Consider the following 18406-nt stretch of genomic DNA (forward strand, 5'->3'; position numbering starts at 1 on the left):
CCGAGAAGGTCCAATAGTTGTTCAGTCAGAGGCTGGATGTCTCAGCTGGACTTCAGTAGACGCTGGAATCCTGGAGATGCGTGCTCTATGCCAGTGAAGGAATGGGCTTGCCCGTGAGAGCAAGTAGGCAGAGAGCAAAGGCGTCCGTCTACCATGCCCTTATATAGGCTGCCAGCAGAAGGCGAGGCCCTGATTAAAGGTGGGTCTTCCCCACCTCACGAAAGATCCAGATTAGAAGTGGGTCTTCCCACACCAAAGGATTTAATTAAGGAAGAAAATCCCTCACAGGTGTGCTCAACTCAGCCTTTTGAGTTTTAGTTCATCCCAGGTGTAGTCAAGTTGACAAAGAAGACCAGCCATCACAGCCCCCACTCCACACTACGGCATGGCCAGGATGAGCCTGGAGCAGGCTGAGGCTACATCTTCAAGTATCCTGCCCCATCTCCATGGCAACGAGTAAACCCTAGCATTCAGAAGCCTCCTTCCTACCACACTAGGGTCATGCCAGGCTGCCAGCATCGTGTCAGGACATAATATTGTTCCCTCTGGAGCCTCCCCTACGTGGATATTCTCGTCAGCTCTGACCCCACCACTTTATGGCAGAGCTTTCACCTCTCTGAGCCTTTTCGGTAAAGTGACTATAAAGGGGCCAGCTCACAGCTGCTGGGGGGGTTGGCTGAGTGGGTAAAGCACTTTTCTTTTCTTTTTTTTTAATAATTAATTTATTCATATTACATCTCAGTTGTTAGCCCATCCCATGTATCCTCCCATTCCTCCCTTCCTCCCTCTTCCCCCCTACTCCCCTCCCGCACTTTTCCCTACAAGCATGAGGGCCTGAGTTTGAATCCCGGGGCTTCCATAAAGCTGGATACAGTAGCACGCGTATCTGTTATCCCAGCCTTCCTCTAGAGGAAATGGGAGGCGGAGGGCTGGCTAGCCTGGTGTAGCTGGGAAGAAAAGAAAAGAGCACCTGTCTCAAACAAGGTGAAAGGCAAAGACTGACACCCAGGGTTGTCCTTTTCTCTCCATTTATACCACATGGCATCTGTATACACACACACACACACACACACACACACACACACACACACACACACACACACACAACAATGTCCACAAGGACCTCATCTCTACCTGGTGGAGCTGGATTCAGGAGCGAAGGTGGTCATGATGGACTTCAAACCCCTCGTGCTTCCGTGTGAGGCCAGGTTGCCCCCTCTCACCCACGTAAACAAACAAGCCTGGTTCCTTTGGAGCAAGCAGAACGGCCAACTTCAATCCCATTAGCGCTGCTCTCCATGCTGTACCAGCTCACCCAACATCTTTCCTCGATCCCATCTGTGAAGAAAGACACAGGCATGGGGAGACGCGCCTGCCCAGGGTCACCCCGGTAGCCGTGGTTCCTCCCTGGGGAGACGCGCCTGCCCAGGGTCACCCCGGTAGCCGTGGTTCCTCCCCGGGGAGACGCGCCTGCCCAGGGCCACCCCGGTAGCCGTGGTTCCTCCCCGGGGAGACGCGCCAGCCCAGGGTCACCCCGGTAGCCGTGGTTCCTCCCTGGGGAGACGCGCCTGCCCAGGGTCACCCCGGTAGCTGTGGTTCCTCCCCGGGGAGATGCGCCTGCCCAGGGCCACCCCGGTAGCCGTGGTTCCTCCCCGGGGAGATGCGCCTGCCCAGGGTCACCCCGGTAGCCGTGGTTCCTCCCCGGGGAGACGCGCCTGCCCAGGGCCACCCCAATAGCTGCGGTTCCTCCCTGCTGTGCCTGATTGCCTGTGTTCTGATCAGGCATCATACAGAGGCTATCACAACATGGCCATCACTCAGTGCTCACAGTGACCATCACAAACCATCGCCACGATTGCTATCACACAGTGACTGGCACAGATTTGGTGATGGTGTCCATAGAGTCGAAGCAGCTCAGCAGCAGCACCCAGTCCAGTTTCCTTGGGGAGAAATTGTTCCTTGTAACAAGGAAAGTTGACTTTTTTTTTTTTTAAAGACATGGTCTCATGTACCCTAGGTTAGCCTCAGACTTGGTCTGTAGTTGAGGATGACCTTGAACTTCTGATCCCCCGGATTCTATTTCAGAGTGCCGGGCTAGCGTTACAGATGTGTGCCACCACACATTTATGTGGCGCTAATTTATGTGGTGCTGCAGATGGAACCGAGGCTTCATACATGTTAGTCAAGTGCGTACTAACCACTATAGCCCCTGAAATGGACTCTTCTATTTTTGTTTGTTTTACTTTAGGCGGTTTGTTTTTGTTTTGTGTTGCAAGGCGTTCGTGTAGCCCAGTCCAGCTTTGACACTGCTTTGTAGCCAAGGCTGGCCTTGAACTCCAGATCCTTCCTCTGCCTCCCAAGTGCTGGGATTATCAGCACGAGCCCACAGCTGTCTACACGCTAGCTCTGTTGCATCCCGTCCCAGAGCAAGAGGAGGATGTGCTTGCTTCTCTTGGACAGCAAGGCACTTTGGTCCTGGGAAATTCAGGTGCTAAACAAACAAACAAACAAAAAGCCTGTTTTAGCTATCAGCCACTCTGGTCACATTCAATCCCACAGACATGTGGGACATGGCTAAAGGGGTGTTCCCTAAGAGACAAACTCTGGGGGTGAAGCCAATTGAGATCAGTTTATAAGACCCCTCAAGTCTGGGGACTCCATGCATATGGCGCCCATGTGCCACCTCCATGGCCTCTCCAGTTGCTCCATGGCATCCTTGCTTATGGCCATTCCATCTGCTACTACCCAATAGTTAAAAGTGTTCTCTCTAGTCTAGAAATAATAGCACCCTGACTCAGTCACAAACCACAGCGAGTTCTCATTTTCCCACCACTCTAGGACAAACTAGAGACTTTTCAGGTCCAAGGCTCAAAGGACCAGGGTCCCTTGAGACTCCGAACAGGGCTGGGATCATCTTGTAGCTATAGCCTTCCTTCCTCATGTCTTTGATTCCTAGCAGCCTACCCGTTCCTTCTAGTATCTAGTCAAAGATTTGTTGGTCTCATCACCTACTTACCAGCCCCTAGCTGGCATGGTAGCATACTTGCATCCCAGTACTAGGGAGGCAGAGACCGATGAGTGGAGCTTCCTGGCCAGCCAACATAGGCTAACCAGCAAGCCAAGTGAGAGAGCCTGTCTCCAAAGTAAGGTGGGTAGCTTCTGGGACGTGACACTCGTGCCTGGCCTCTTACCTACATGTGCACACGCACATAAATTGAAAAATCTAGTCTCCCCCAACCACGGCTAGCCTTTCCATCCGAGGGGCCGACACAAGTCTCTGATGCCAACTTCTACATTCCAGCTTTTGGGTGGTCATTTTACAGTCATCAAATACCCCCATCATTGCTCTATCTGAGGTCAAAGACATCCTCCGTACCTACCAGGGTCACCTGCCCTCATTTCTGCCTGACAGGTCACCCTGCTGTCACAGGATGGAAGATGACCCCTGAGAAAAGGCATAGTCTAACACTTGGGAGAAAACGTGATGCCTAGTTTTCTTCAATGATTGTACCTATTTTGTCTGCCCCTCTTACTTGTTCATATCCTACCCCAGCATTCACTTGATGTTGCCGGAGACCCATGAGCATTGGAGTTGAAGTCAAGGTAGCTCTCTGGCTTTCCCAGTAATTAATGCTGAAAGTGTTTGCTCCTTGCCTCACCCGCTAAGGTAATAATAAAACTCATAGCCTCATTGCTTGCCTGCCAGCTAATTCCCTTCTCGTTGTTTTTCTTCCCCTTTCCTCACATGGATTCCTGAGTTCTTCCAGATTCCTCGTTGCTAAGCTATAAAGTTCCAGGTCTTTCAGTTTTGCTGCTCATTGGTGGAGACTCGTTGGGCTGCTCCAATCAGAAAGAAGCTGCAGAGAAAGGCGTTCACCCTAGGAGTTGGGAGTTTTCTAGCAATTGATGTCATGCAAAGGTCTTCATCTAGCTGCAGGATTTGCCATACTCTTGAACAGACTGAGAAGGGACACAGGTTCTGGAATGTTCCCTCCAGGAAGATGAGGGACCATGGATGGACAATGTGACCTCCCACCCTGAGGCAGGAGAGACATCTCAAGAGACCCTCAGGACTAAACTGCCATGTCCACCTCCCAGCTTGGTCAGTGATAACAGGAGGAGGTTGAGGAAACTGAGTGACACTGAGCTTGGTGATACTGAGCTAGGAATGAGGGCCTTATTTGCATTGCCACCGAGAGCTAGAGAGGACTATAAAACATGTGGATGGAAAAGCATTTACCTCAGCAAGTATAACGGCCGGAGGCCTAGCTTCACCAGGAACTTTGTCTCTTCCCACTCAGAAGAAACTGCTCCAGACATTTGGAGACCATGAGGTATGTCTGTGGACTTTAGCTTCCTTAGGTCAGAAAGAAGGAAGTCATGTGACCCAGACCTGGCTCTGAGATAGTCACGTGGCCCAGTGGACCAATCGGAATTTTCTCTGAGACTTTCCCGCCAGAACTCATGCACTGTACTGCCTGTAAACACTTGTGGAAGGTGTTTGGAAAAATAAAAATTCGAACCGGGCATGGTGGCACACACCTTTAATCCCAGCACTTGGGAGGCAGAGGCAGGCGGATCCCTGTGAGTTCGAGGCCAGCCTGGTCTACAAAGTGAGACTAGGATGGCCAAGGTAAAACAGAGAAACCCTGTCCTGAAAACAAAACAAACAACAAAAAAAGAAAGAAAAAAGAAAAGAAAAAAATAGAAATTCCTGCTGGATGGTGCCAAAGCTTTGCCTTTTTTGCCATGATTTTCTCCCATCCTCATCTGTTTCTGCTTTGTCTTCCATGCTGGTTTCAATTGTGTTCTTTAAGTGTCATGTCCAATCAAAACTTCAGCCTCTGGCTTCATTAGAAATAGCATCTTTTAAAAAACATTTGAAAATATTGTATTTACTGTGCATAGGTGTTTTGCCTGGATGTACTCCATGCCTGGGACTCTCGGGGGCCAGAAGAGGGCATCAGATCCACTGGAACCATAGCTGCAGCTTCTTAGGAGTCACCATGTGGATGCTGGGAATCGAATCTGGATCCTCTGGGAGAGCAGTCAGTGAGTAACCACTGGGCCATCCCTCCAGTCGCCAGAAATAGCATCTCTGCAGATGTAATCAAGCAAGCTCACCCTGGACTATGGTAGGTTCTAACTCCAGTGAGTATAGACCTTATAAGAGGGAGGGGCCAGGAGTGGTGGCTCACACTTTTAAACCAAGTACTTGGGAGACAGATGCAGGTGGATCTCTGTGAGTTCAGGGCCAAGTTCTAGGCCAGGCAGGGTTAATGAGATTCTGTCTAAAAACAAGGAAGAGAGGGAGAGGAAGAAGGAGGGAAGGAGGGAAATGTGGGATGGAGCACAGACACTCAGAGGCCAAGACTGGAGGGAAGCAGCTATAGGCTAAGGAAGGCCAAGATGAGTGAGCCCCTCTGGAAAGAGCTGGAAGGCCCTTCCCTGGAGCTGGCAAAGGGAGCGGGCCCCATTTCTACCTCGGCTCTGAGCCTGTGGAGTGCTCTGGATTGGATTTCATTTTGAAATTGCAAGGTCTGTGTAGGTTAACAAACACACCTCCCTCCTCTCTCTCTAGCTCGCCTCTCTCCCTGGCTTCCCATGTCTAGGGTCACTTAGTACAGAAAAGTCTTGTCAGTTGGCAGGCGGTAGCTGCCCCATTCCTCACAGATCCTCTGGTCAACCCAGAACCGAATGTCTCCACAGCTCAGGAAGCAGGCTAAGTCCCTCGCCTGGCCACAGCAGCCTTTGGGGACAGGCTCTGGCTAAGCAAGGGAAAGGGTTGTCAGACCCCAACCCCCAAGACAAGATGTGGACTGAGCTCTGAGGGAAAGACCTTCATGGCTGTCCATTCTTAACCACACCCAGGGCTGGTGCCCCACAAACCAAACTCTCTCATCCCAGCGAGGCTCCTGCCTACTGCTCTGCTCTCCAGGAGAAAGCCAGAGGGTAGGTGTCATGATTGGGGCATTTGACTGTGGCTTGGGCTTTGTGTCTGCTGTTGAGGGTTGTTTGTTGTTTGCTTGTTTGTTTGTTTGTTTGTTTGAGGTAGAGTCTCATTGTGTAGCCCTGGCTGGCCTGGAACTCAGAGATCTGCCTGCCCCTGTCTCTTAAGTGCTGAGATTCAAGGTGTGAGCAGATCTGGCTTTGGTTCTGGGTTTTTTGTTTTGTTTTGTTTTACCAGACTGTGGAGAGGATTGCAGGCTGTGCTAGAGAGAGAGAAAGTGTTTCTAATTTCTCACCCTCAAAGCCCGAGGAACTTCCTGGCCTACCCTCTTCCCAGAGAGATATGGATGATTTAGCATAAGGAACAGATCAGGGCTCTTTACAGATCAAGGTATTTGAACTCAACAGTAGGAGCTGCTGTTTGCTATAAACCCCTCGGAATAACATGATTTACTATTAACCTTGAAAGCTCATCCTCCACCCAGTCACCAACTTCCCACTAGAGCTGCCATGGTAGAAACAGTGGTTTCCATCCATGGCTGCTTGCTTGCTTGCTTGCCTTCCTTCCCTTTTTTTTCTTTTTTCTTTTTTCTTTTTTTTTCCCCCCTTTTTTCTTTTTTCTGTTTTGGTCTTTCAAGACAGGCTTTCAGGCTGGCCTTGAACTCACAGAGAATCACCTGCCTCTGCCTCCTGAATGCTGAGGTTAAAGGTGTGCACCACCACCGCCTGGCCAGATGGCTGCATTCTAAGGGAGCGTAGGGTACTGTAGACTTTGCATGTAATGTTGCTTTTATTCTTGCCACTAATTCTACAAAACAGATGTTACAAGACCTTGTTTACTGAAAGTGAAGAGGCAGCGGGGCCAAGATGTGGGCCCCAAACCTCACACCCGTGTGGCAGGTTCGACGAGCCCAGCAGTGCCGCCTCGTGTGAGTCTGTTTCCCCGCTCCTCTGCGTCCAGGCTGATCTCTTAACATTTCAGCTGATAGAATGTTCTCAAAGCTTCTGCTCTGTTGACTTAGAATGCTGGGAAAGGATGCTAGTCTTACCTATCAAAAGACGCAAGGCCTTGTGAAAAACCGAGACAGTTTAGTCAACAACTGATGTCAGCTGTCATTCCACAACGGCAAAGGTCACTGTGGACCCTCCAGACGACTCCAGCCATGAGCATCAGCAGGTGCACTCATCTGAGGAACCGTCCAGTTGGGGCACCAAGCCATTCACACTCGGCTGTTTTAAACCATGAGAGTTTGGGGACTGTCAGCAAAACCCAGCAAATACACTATAAAGGGCCAAGCCAGGTTTCCAACCCAGGTCTCCCACTATTAGAATCTGAACCTCTCCAAAGCAGTCTGTGGCCTCAGAGCTTGAAAAAAAAGGACAGCTCAGGTAGGGAGCCTCCAGGAAACATATGCCCACAAATGCCACATAGCTGGCTGGGCCATCTGTGTGAAGAGAGGGGCCGTCCTCAGTTAGGTCTCTAGGACACCTATCTAAAACGATGGGTTTTGGAAGCAGCAATGCTATGTACCACAGGTGGGGAGATGTCTGGTCTCATAAAGCTTAAAGTTGGGGGCAGAGAGTAAACAAAAGTAAGCCAATAGCCAGGCCTGCGCATGCTGTTCAGCCCGGTTCCTCGGCTCCAGTGTCTCCACCTCAGCCTAAGCCACCTCCGTCTCAGCCAGACTAGCCAGCTGCCACTTCATCCCATATTCACACACCACCTTTGGCTCTGCTCGATGGCTCATCTTGTCAGAACTCACACTGGACCTACTGCCAAGGAAGTTGTAAAGTGCGAGCTGTTTGCCGGTGAGAGGGGTCCGTGCCTTTCCCGTGCTTGCGGCTACACACTCTCTCTCTCTCTAGACTGGCGAGTCACCTTGAGAGCTGCGCGTATGTCCCTGCACCCTTTTGCCCGTCTCTTCTGTACGCACTGGCCTTACAAACCGTGAGTGAACTTAAACTCCTTTCTCTTTCATGACACGCAGTCTCGGGTGACGGCAGTAGACATAGGCAAGCCTCCACCCGGAAGCCAGAGTGATCTCTTCTATGGCAAAGCAGCACGCAGAGCTGCTGTTCCCACCCACTGCAGCCTCGCTGTGAGTCTGCTGACACTTAGGGTCTCTCCCAGCCTGAACCCACAAGGCCCTGCTTCTGCCCGCATCCCCACTCTCAGAGCCCACTCTGTCCTTGCATAGGTACATAATCTGTTCCTCTCACATGTCAGCTCTTTCCTGCCCCCGGGCCTTGGCATGCGCTGTTCTTCTGCCTGGAGTGCTGTTCCTCCTGTCTTCTTGCAGGGTTGACGCCTTCTGATCGTGTGTGTCCCAAACTCATTTGTCCACGTGATGGCTTTTGCCCCACCCCCCACAGAATCCACACTCTCCTTTCCCTCAGCATTTGCCACAGGCAGGTGGCAGTGGGCATTCCCTGTTTGTTTGTTTACAAAAGGCGACTGTGGTGACAAGTTCCTTATTTGCACATATGGTTTTGCGCCACAGTGAGACATGAGATGTTTGCGGCCAGGTCCTCATGTGGCCTGGCCAGGTCCCCATGTGGCCATCTGGAAGTGAGCACACCATACAACCTTCACGGCTCATCCCGACCCCTTGGTGTCATCTGCTGCGACCCTGGAGAGAAACGGGAAGCACAGCTATCCCCAGAGCTAAGTCCCCGTGTGGTCTTGCTGGGTGCTTCCCCCACCCTGGGCAAGCCTCAGGTAGTCTACCTTCCAGATCTGCAGCCCTTCTGGCACAGAAAAAGCTCCTGTCTGCACAGAATGTGAGGGACTCCTCTGTGGGGTCCTCTCTTCCAGCACCAGTGGACACTGATGCACCCTGGGAAATTCCAATCTCAGTCAAATGTGACCTTTTGCGTTTCTCCAGCAGTCACCCAGCAGATACGACAGGTGTAGGTGACACACATCACTTCCCACTCCTGGTCCCGCCCAACCCAAGACAGTCTTCCTCACAGATGGGCCCCTGCACTGCCACAACCCACAGACGATGACGGCCAGCATGCTGTGCTCCCTCAGGCAAATCACTTAACCTCTCTGGACCTCAGTTTTCTCTCAGAAATAGATCAGAGGGTGGCTCGGTGGCTCACACCTTTAATCCCAGCTCTTGGGAGGCAGAGGCAGGAGGATCTCTCTGAGTTCTAGGCCAGCATGCTACACAGTGAGTTGTAAGGCAGCCAGGGCTACACAGTGAAACACTGCCCCAAACCAAACCAACCAAACAAAAAATAGCCAAGTGTAGTGGTGTGTGCCTTTAGTCCTAGCACTTGGGAGGCAGAGGCAGGAGGAGCTGTGTGAGTTCAAGACCAGCCTGGCCTACATAGTGGGTTCCAGGACAGTCAGGACTGTGTGAAGAAACCTTGTAGCAAACAAACAAACAAAGGAGAGAGGGAAGGAGGGAGGAAGCAAGAAAGAGAGAGAGAGAGTATGGGAGGAAGAGAGAGAGAGAAAGAGAAAGAGCACCCTTGACAGACATAGCTGTTTCAGTGGTGTGCACAAAGCCTAACTCAGTAAATGTCTAAAAATATATTTTATTGCATTTTCCTTTAGGGCTTCAGAAGCAATATGTGGCCCTGAAACAAGCCAATGAGCAGAGAGGGAACAAAAGAAATGTGGTGTTTTCTACCCTCCAACCTCGCAGCTTCCCAGAACCCCTGCTTGATGGCCCCAGGACAAAGCAGCCCGGCTCTTTCCCTTCCATCCACATCTCTCCCGAAGCCAGCTCTCACCTGTGTGCTTTGTTTCACATACACTCGCATTTTCCCATGCTGATCAACACAGACTATTCCCCAGTGGCTTCGGCTCAGGGTACCCCTGCCCCCCTGCCCCCCGGCACATGGGTTCTCTCCAGTCTCCCCTGCCCCCCCCAGCAAAGCAGCCTTGACCCGTCTCCTTTCTCTATGAAGAGTCCCTGAGTGTACCCACTGGGTCAAGAATGCAGTTTCAATTTAATAAAAGTGGTGGCTAGGTAGGTGTGTGTTGACTGACTGACTGACTGATTTTGAATAGCTCTGAATTTATTCAGCTGCCTCCAGGAAAGTGCAAGTGACCTTGATGACAGAAAGAATACCCATTTCTCTCTCCTTTCTTTCTTTCTTTCTTTCTTTTGTTTGTTTGTTTGTTTTGGTTTTTGTTTTGTTTTGTTTTTTGAGACAGGGTTTCTCTGGGTAGCCTTGGCTGTCCTGAACTTGCTTTGTAGACCAGGCTGGCCTTGAACTCCCAGCCATCCACCTGCCTCTGCCTCCCGAGTGCTGTGATTAAAGGCATGTGCCACCCTGCCCAGCTCTTCTCTTTCCTTATTTCTTTCTGTTTGACACAGGATCCCACTGTGCAGCTTTGGGAGGCCTGGAACTCACTATGTAAACCAGGCTGGTCTCAAACTCACAGAGATCTATCTGCTTGCCTTTGCTTCCCGTGTGCTAAGATTAGAGCCCCTGCTGAGGGCCAGAGACATTCCTTAATGCCAACTTTCCCTTTGGGTGGAGAGGAAAGGTTGCTGCTTGTCACGTCCCACAGCCCTGGAGGAGGGGAGCTTACTGTTGACAGAGTGGGTGAGAGGTTCCAGCAGCCCTGGTACATCTGCCACCAGCAGGCTTCCCCACCCCACGTCCTCATCTGCAGCCTTCCTCACCCCAATCTGGCCACCTACAGCCTGGGCACTGCAGGTAAAGGCGTTGTCACCCAGCCTGATGACCTGAGGTCAGTTCCTGGGTTCCACATGATGCAAGGAGAAAACTGACTCCTGTAAGTGGACCTTTGATCTCCCATGTGCAGTGTGAATGGGTTTCTGTGCCCACACACTCTCTCTCTAACACAACAAATAAACACAAGTAATAAATGGATGGATGGATAGATAGATAGGTAGATAGACAGACAGACAGACAGGCAGCTGGATAAGATGGCTTCTCCTGCCACTCTCTTGGAACCTGGCTCCTCCAAAATATAACCCTGAATTCTGCTCCCAGCCCACTCAACACCTGCCTACTGTGACTTGCTCACTCCTTCCCCAGCTTGGATTCTGGTCATTCAGGCTCAGCTCATGGGGCACTGAGAGGCCTGGGTGAGCCTGTGCCTTGGAGATCCCCTCACCCATGAAGCGCCTAAAGTTAGGTGTGGAGGTGCACACCTGGAATCCCAGCACTCAGGGCGTGGAGGCAGGGAGATGTAGACTCAGAAGTCAGCCTGAGCTACATAGAGAGATGCTGTTTCAAAATAGAAGTCAGCCTGAGCTACATAGAGAGATGCTGTTTCAAAATAGAGCAGCCACAGGAACCATCCTGGTTTTCTCACAACAAGTCACTGTCTCTGACATGACACTGAACTTTTGATTGCCAGGATAGTGTCCTGACTGTCCCCCAGGCAATGTGATGCAGACTTTAGGAGGCCTTGTCTCTTCTCATTAAAAAAAAAAAATATATATATATATATATATATATATCATTCTTTCCTTTTCCTCTACACCCCCCAGATCCTCCTCACCTCTTTGCCCACCCTCCCAACTGCAGGATCTCTTGTGACTAGGCTTGTCTCACACTTGCTATGAAGCCAGAATGACCTGAGTATGGGGTGACAGGCGTGTATCTGCACCTGGGTTCTCAGAGCTGGGGGATGGGGCCCAGGGCTTCCATGATGGACAAACACACAGCTGCCCATTGAGCCACCCCCCGCCCCCACTGCTCTATTCCCACACTTGGCAGGTCTCAGCATTTACCACAAGCAAAGGGGAGAACACCCCAAGCTGCTTTGAGGGCAGGCCAAGGGTGAGGGTGTGACCTCCAGGTTGCTGTGTCTCCACAACACTGTCACAGTGTTCCTTGCAACATCTGGATTGCTTCACTAAGCCAGCCTGTCACTTGGAGGCAAGTGACCCAGAGGGAGAGAAGATGCCATGGCTTTAGGAGAGGAAAGTACACGTGCCCTTTCATCAGGCAACTGAGGGCAGACCCAACCAATTGGGTGGGCCTGGGCAGGCTGGCCCCACGAGGGAACCGGGAGAGGGCTACCCTCTCTGAAGTCCTGTCAAATCAGACCGGCTTCTCAGTGATCATTAGTGCCCCCTCTCCTGTAAGCCTAAGCCAGCCACCCCCCCCCACCTCCCCACCCCATCCTGCCTGAGCCAGTGTCTGGATCTCCCTGTCTCTACACTGGCTAATCCAACCAAACATCCCCCCCCCTACCCTAATGCTATCTATCCATCCATTCATTCAGCTTACTCATTCAGATTATTTATTGAGTATATGCCAGGCAAGATGGAGGTCAGGCAGATGCAGTGGTCATCAGAGAAGCCCCTGACTCCCATCTCTCATGGCCCCTTAGAGATGTCCACATTATAGGCTATATCAGCTGTGTGGAAAGGAGCTGTGTGAGGTGGTTAAGTTAGGAGTTCTGAGATTGTGCTTAGCCATCTAAATGGAGTGATGTAACCACCAGGGTTCCTATAGGGAAATGGGACAGCCTCCAGCTTCAGGAGATCTGACACCCTCTTCTGCCCTCCTCAGGCACTAGGCATGTGAACAGTCCACATATATATGTGCAGGCAAAACACCCATCATACATTTATAAACTAAATATACAAACATTTTATTAATGTATTTCTTTTTGGTTTATGTGCATTGATGATTTGCCTGCATGTATGTCTGTGTGAGGGTGTCAGATTTCCTGGAACTGGAGTTACAGACAGTTGTGAGCTGTCATGTGAGTGCTGGGTCTTGAGCCTAGGTTTCTGGAAGGACAGCCAGGCCTCTTAACCATTGAGCCATCTCCTCAGCCCCTAAACCTAAAATTTAAAAAACAAACAAACAAAAAAACTTCAAATCACGTGCAGCAGGCCTTTTGCAAGGGTGGGCCCCTCTAGGTGCAGAGCCATGTCCAGTTGCCGAGGTTGGAGACCCATCAGGCTGGCCTTGAATCCCACCACGGTTCGCTGGATGCAATGGTCTAAGCACAGCAGGAAGCCCAGCCACAGGGAGAGAGGACATAGTGATGCCTGGACACAGTCCAGGGTGAGGAAAGTTCCAGGGGAGGACATGCTTGAGACTTCCCTGGGCCAGGTGGAGAGGGACAGGAAAGAGGGGAAGACACTTCTGGAAGGCATGTCTTTCTACTGTGAGCCTCTTCCTCCATCCCCTCTGGGGAGGCTTTTTAAATTTTCCTGATCTGGCTTTCCATCTCCCTCCCCTGATGGGTGATGCCACCTTCTGGATGTTTCTCAGTCTCCTCCATTTTCCCATCAACGCCCTTGCTCTGTCCCAAGACACAAGCCATCGCTCCACCCCTCCCTGGACACCTGGGTTCCTCCGCAGTGCACTGGGCCCCGCCCAGCACTTGATCTTAACCACTGACCCTCCCTGTCAGCTCATGTCCCATCTTGCAGGCTTGGAGACTGAGGCTCCGAGATACTAGGCAACTCTGATCATCAAACATTGCTCCACAGGTCTTGGCTTCCTATGTTGCTGACCCCAAAGTGCCACATACCTCACAATCGCTCCAGAACCCTAATCCCTAGCACATCCCAGAGTCTTCGACTGGAGCCAGTGTGACTGTTCCTCTGGTATACTTTCCCTGCTTTGGGTTTTCCTGTGCAAACTGACTTAAACCAAAACCATAGTGATAACAAGCATTGTTGTTGCTGGTGCTGCTTTGTACAGGGTTTAGCTTCGTACTGGCTGGTCTGGGACTCTCAGTTCTCCTGCCTTCTCAGTGCAGGGATGACATGCATGTGACACTATGTCCAAACCAACAAAACCTTCTAAACAGACTTCTTAAGGAAGGCTGCTCTGTAGCCATAGTAGAAAGTAAATTGCAGGGACCAAAAAGATGAAATGGTGTGTCAGATTCCCACAGTGGTGCCTACTGCCAATCCAGCACTAACAGACTGAGGCAGGAAGATTACAAGTTCAAGGCCAGGGGCTGGAGAGATGGCTCAGAGGTTAAGAGCACTGATTGCTCTTCTAAAAGTCCTGAGTTCAATTCCCGGCAACCACATGGTGGCTCACAACCATCTATAATGAGATCTGGTGCCCTCTTCTGGCCTGAAGATGTACAAGTTCAAGGCCAGCCTGGGTCACACAGTAGGTTCAAGGCTAGCCTGTGTTACATAGTGAAACACTGTCTTAAAACTGACTCCCCAGCTGTCTCTGACATGGACTACTTGCCAGCTTTTTTATCACTTCCCCATGGCAGGACGGTCTTGTCAGGCCACAGAGGAAGAGGACATGCTCAGTCCTGATATGACTTGATGAGCTAGGGTAGATGGGAAGAGGAGCTCCCCTTTTCTGGGAATAGGGAGGGGGCGTGGGGGAGAAGGAGGGAGGGGGAGACTGGGAGGTGAGGAGGGATAGGGCTAAGACCAGGATGTAAAGTGAATAAATAAATAAATGTTAAAAAACGACTCCCTAAAAAGCTGCATGTAATAGTATGCACACATAATCTCAGCATTTGAGGGGTGGAGTCAGGTGTGAGGAGTTCCGGGTCAGCCTTCACTATGGAATGAGTTTGAGGCCAGCCTAGGCTATATTTGTCTCTATCTCAAAACAAAACACACACACACACACACACACACACACACACACACACACACACACACACAGCGGAGCAGAGTACGACACAGATGGGAGGAGGCTGAGTAACAAGTTTGTGCTTGTTGAACTCAGCAGACCCAGACGGACACCAGCTGCTCCGAGCCTACCTGCCTGCACACTAGGCAGCACAGAGGGTTGGGGAGTCTTCTCCAAGTTTACACAGGCTGAGTGAGGTCAGCACTCCAGTCAAGCCCCCAACAAGAGGCCATGGCACAGTGGAGCAGAGAATCAGTCCGCTGGAGAGTCTGTGGCCCCAAGCGGAGTAAGTAGCTGTAGGCAAACCAGCATAGGAAAACGCACCTCCCCGCCAGAGGTAAATCAGGAGACATTTGACTTTCAAAAGTGTTCACAGCCAGGCTGGATGCATGGTGACTACCTGCTTGCCTGTCTCTTTGATGCTCTGCCTCCTCCCTCCTCTTCTTAAGCAAAGAGTGTGCAGCCAGGCGTGCTTCACACAAGGCAGCGGCACCTTGCTCCCAGCGCTTGAGGAGTTGAGGGTTCTCATGAGCTCCAGGCCAGCATGGTAAGACTCTGTCTCAGAAAGCCAGGCATGGTGTGGTCCATGCCTGTAATCCCAGAACTGGGGAGGTTGAGGCAGGAGAATCATCTTCAGTGCATAACTCAGTGAGTTAGAGGCCAACAAGAGATACATGAAATCTGGTCTCCAAAAATAAAAATAAAACAAGAGGAGGATTTGGTGGACCACAGTGAGGCTGCTTTGGATGAGCTCTCTATGGTCACGTGTGTCTTGTTGGAGACATGTCTGCTCAGATCCTTTGCTGCCATAGCTGCTGCTGTTGCTGTTAGCTCCTCATATATTTTTATTACCCTTTGTGGTAGTTGATGCAGCCTACAGTCATCTTGATGAGGGAGTCAGTGGACAGACTGCTCGGTGTGTCTGTCGGGGTTGTCTTCATTGTCATTGATACAGGAGAGTCCGGCCCACTGTGGCCAGCGCCATTCATTCCTGAGGCAGGTGCTCCTAGGCTGACTAAAAAGCTAGCTAACCGTGATCCATCAAGCAGAGTTCTTCTGTAGTTTCTGCCTCAAGTTCCTGACAGCCTCAGTAATCATTGTCGCCCACTCTGCAGGTTGTATTTTTTTTTAATGTTCATCATTTCCTTTATTGTGCTGTTTTTGTAAATAAAGTTTTATTGGGACATACATGTTTACCTCTGCATGTCCAAGGTTGCTTCTGACCCACGCCAGCTACGGGTGCAGACATGACTAAGCTACACAGAAAGCTTGCCAGCTCCTGCCATCGCCCTCAGGGGCAGCAGGGACCCTGGGTCAGGCATCACAGTTGATGACAGAAGCAACAGGGTAAAGGTGACAGGGGTAGAGGAGCATGTGTAGGACCCTGATGCCCAGGAGCTACAAGATCAGGGACTTCAGATCAGCCTGAGCTATGGAGTGAGAACCCTGTTTCGAGACACCATGAGCTGGGGTAGAAAACTTCCCAAACATGTGAGGCCCTGAGCACCACAGAAAGAGAGACGTTACAGTGGGAAGAAGAGGGGAAAGAAGAAGAAGAAGAAGAAGAAGAAGAAGAAGAAGAAGAAGAAGAAGAAGGAGAAGAAGGAGAAGGAGAAGAAGAAAGAGAGAGAGAAAGAGAGAGAGAGAGAGAGAGAGAGAGAGAGAGAGAGAGAGAGAGAGAGAGACACACAGGGGTATGTCCAAGTATTACAAGGACTTCCTCTGGGACCAGGCATAATCCTGCCTGTAGGATCCTGTCCTGTGCTGACCAAACCTCCATGGCACCAGACTCTTGACATGGCACATGCATGATTGGGTGAGGGCAGAAAGACCAGCGCCAGCGCTGAAGTTTTCTACACTCCTGAACCTGGGCTGCATTCACTTCTTCTACTCATGAGCTTACTATAAAAACACAGACACCAGCATCTGAGGCAGAAGCGATCACAAAACTGATGCCACAAGTCTGTCCCCTAGTCACGGCTCCTTTCACAGTGACAGTCTGCATCTTGTCTGCAGGACCCGCTTGAGAAGGTAGCAAGCAACTCCTGGAGCCACAGGGCATGGAAGCGTCTAGAAAAGACCTCCCTGGTAAAGAAATAGGACAGCCTGTGAGCCAAGAGCTGTTCATTTGTTGCCAGACCTTGGACATGGCGCTCCCTCAGCTGGAGTCCTAAGGGTTGGGTGGAGACAGGAGGTGGCACAAAGAAAGACTTGCCCTTGTGTGTCCTCAGGGACCCCTGCAGCAATGTGAGTAGTGTCTGTGTGCTTAAACTCCCAGAGAGTGTTCAAGACCACTGAGTCTGAGGCTGGAGAGACGGCTCAGTGGTTAAGAACACTGACTGCTCTTCCAGAGGCCCTGAGTTCAATTCTTAGCCCCCACATTGTGGCTCAAATCTGTCTATAATTGTAGCCCCATGGGATTCGATGCTATCTTCTGGTGCGCAGGCACACATGCTGACAAAGCACCCATATAGATAAAATAAAATACACAAATAAATAAAATTTTTTTTAAAGAAAAGAAAATGACTACTGCGTCTCCTCATACTGTCTGCGTGGAGTTGGGGAAACCTGTCCAGTCAGCCCCCTCTTGTTGCCCACCTCCTGCACACCAGGCTCCAGTTATAGCTGATCTCACTGAAGTAGGTATGCAGCCAAGGTTGGAAATGTTCTTACCCAAACTCCCTCTATGGAGGAACTGACAAAGAGAAGTCAAATGTCTTACCTGCATAAACACAGCCATCACAGGCTCAAGCAAGAGCCTGTTTGATACTCTAAGATAGGCTCTCCTTTAAAAAAAAAAAAAAGAGTACTCTTTTTTCTTTTTATTGAAATTAGATTCATAGATTCTTTTTCACATAAGACATCCTGATTATGGTTTCCTCTCAGTTCCTCCCTACCTTCCCCCTCACTCAAATCCACTCCCTTTCTGTCTCTCATTAGAAGAGAACTTCTGGGGCTGGAGAGATGGCTCAGAGGTTGAGAGCACCTGCCATTTTTCCAGAGGTCTTGAGTTCAATTCCCAGCAACCACATGGTGGTTCACAGCATCTATAATGAGATCTGGTGCCCTCTACTGGCAGGCAGGTGTACATTCAGGCAGAGCATTGTATACATAATAAATAAATCTTAAAAAAAAGAAAAGAAAAGAACTTCTAAGAGATGACAATAAAATATAACAAATAAGCCGGGTGTGGCAGTGCACGCCTTTAATCCCAACACTTGAGAGGCAGAGGTAGGTAGATCACTGTGAGTTCGAGGCCAGCCTGGTCTACAAAGGGAGTCCAGGACAGCCAAGGCTACACAGAGAAACCCTGTCTTGAAAAACAAAACAAAACCAACCAACCAAACAAACAAAAATATAATAAGATAAAACAAAGGCTATCATATTGAAGTTGGACAGGACAAATTGACAGAAGGAAAAGAGCCCAAGAGAAGGCACAAAAATCAGAGACCTACTCGTTCACACACTCTGGAGTTCCACAAGAAAACTACACTGGAAGTCATAACATATGTGCAGAGGACCTAGTGCAGACCCATGCCAGCCCTGTGTAAGCTGCCTTGATTTGTGAGCTCATATGAGCTTTGCTCATACTAATTTAGAGGGTCTTGTTCTCCTGGTGTCTTCTGTCTCCTCTGGCCTCCTCTTCCACAGGGTTACCTAAACTCCAAGGGGAGGGATTTGATGGAGATATCCCATTTAAGCTGTGTGTGTGTGTGTGTGTGTGTGTGTGTGAGAGAGAGAGAGAGAGAGAGAGAGAGAGAGAGAGAGAGAGAGAGAGAGAGAGAGAGACAGAGAGAGAGAGACAGAGAGAGACACAGAGAGACACAGAGAGAGAGAGAGAGAGAGACAGAGAGAGACAGAGAGAGAAACAGAGAGAGAGACACAG

At 50.4% G+C, this 18406-nt stretch overlaps 1 long non-coding RNA gene across 3 annotated transcripts; it reads left to right on the forward strand.

The window, feature by feature from the left end:
- The first annotated feature begins 1657 nt into the window (after positions 1-1657).
- On the forward strand, positions 1658-9933 carry LOC311585810. Of its 3 annotated transcripts, XR_014775358.1 has the most exons (7): positions 1658-4334; positions 4909-5135; positions 5872-5952; positions 6254-6340; positions 6769-6878; positions 7816-7897; positions 9515-9933. It is a non-coding gene; the product is annotated as an uncharacterized lncRNA (long non-coding RNA). The 3 variants fall into 3 exon arrangements; XR_014775357.1 differs by having other exon boundaries at positions 5872-6340; XR_014775359.1 differs by lacking the exons at positions 5872-5952; positions 6254-6340.
- The last annotated feature ends 8473 nt before the right edge of the window (positions 9934-18406 follow it).

The sequence above is a fragment of the Acomys minous genome, assembly GCF_964271855.1.
Source record: "Acomys minous genome assembly, chromosome: 16".
Lineage (NCBI taxonomy): Eukaryota > Metazoa > Chordata > Mammalia > Rodentia > Muridae > Acomys > Acomys minous.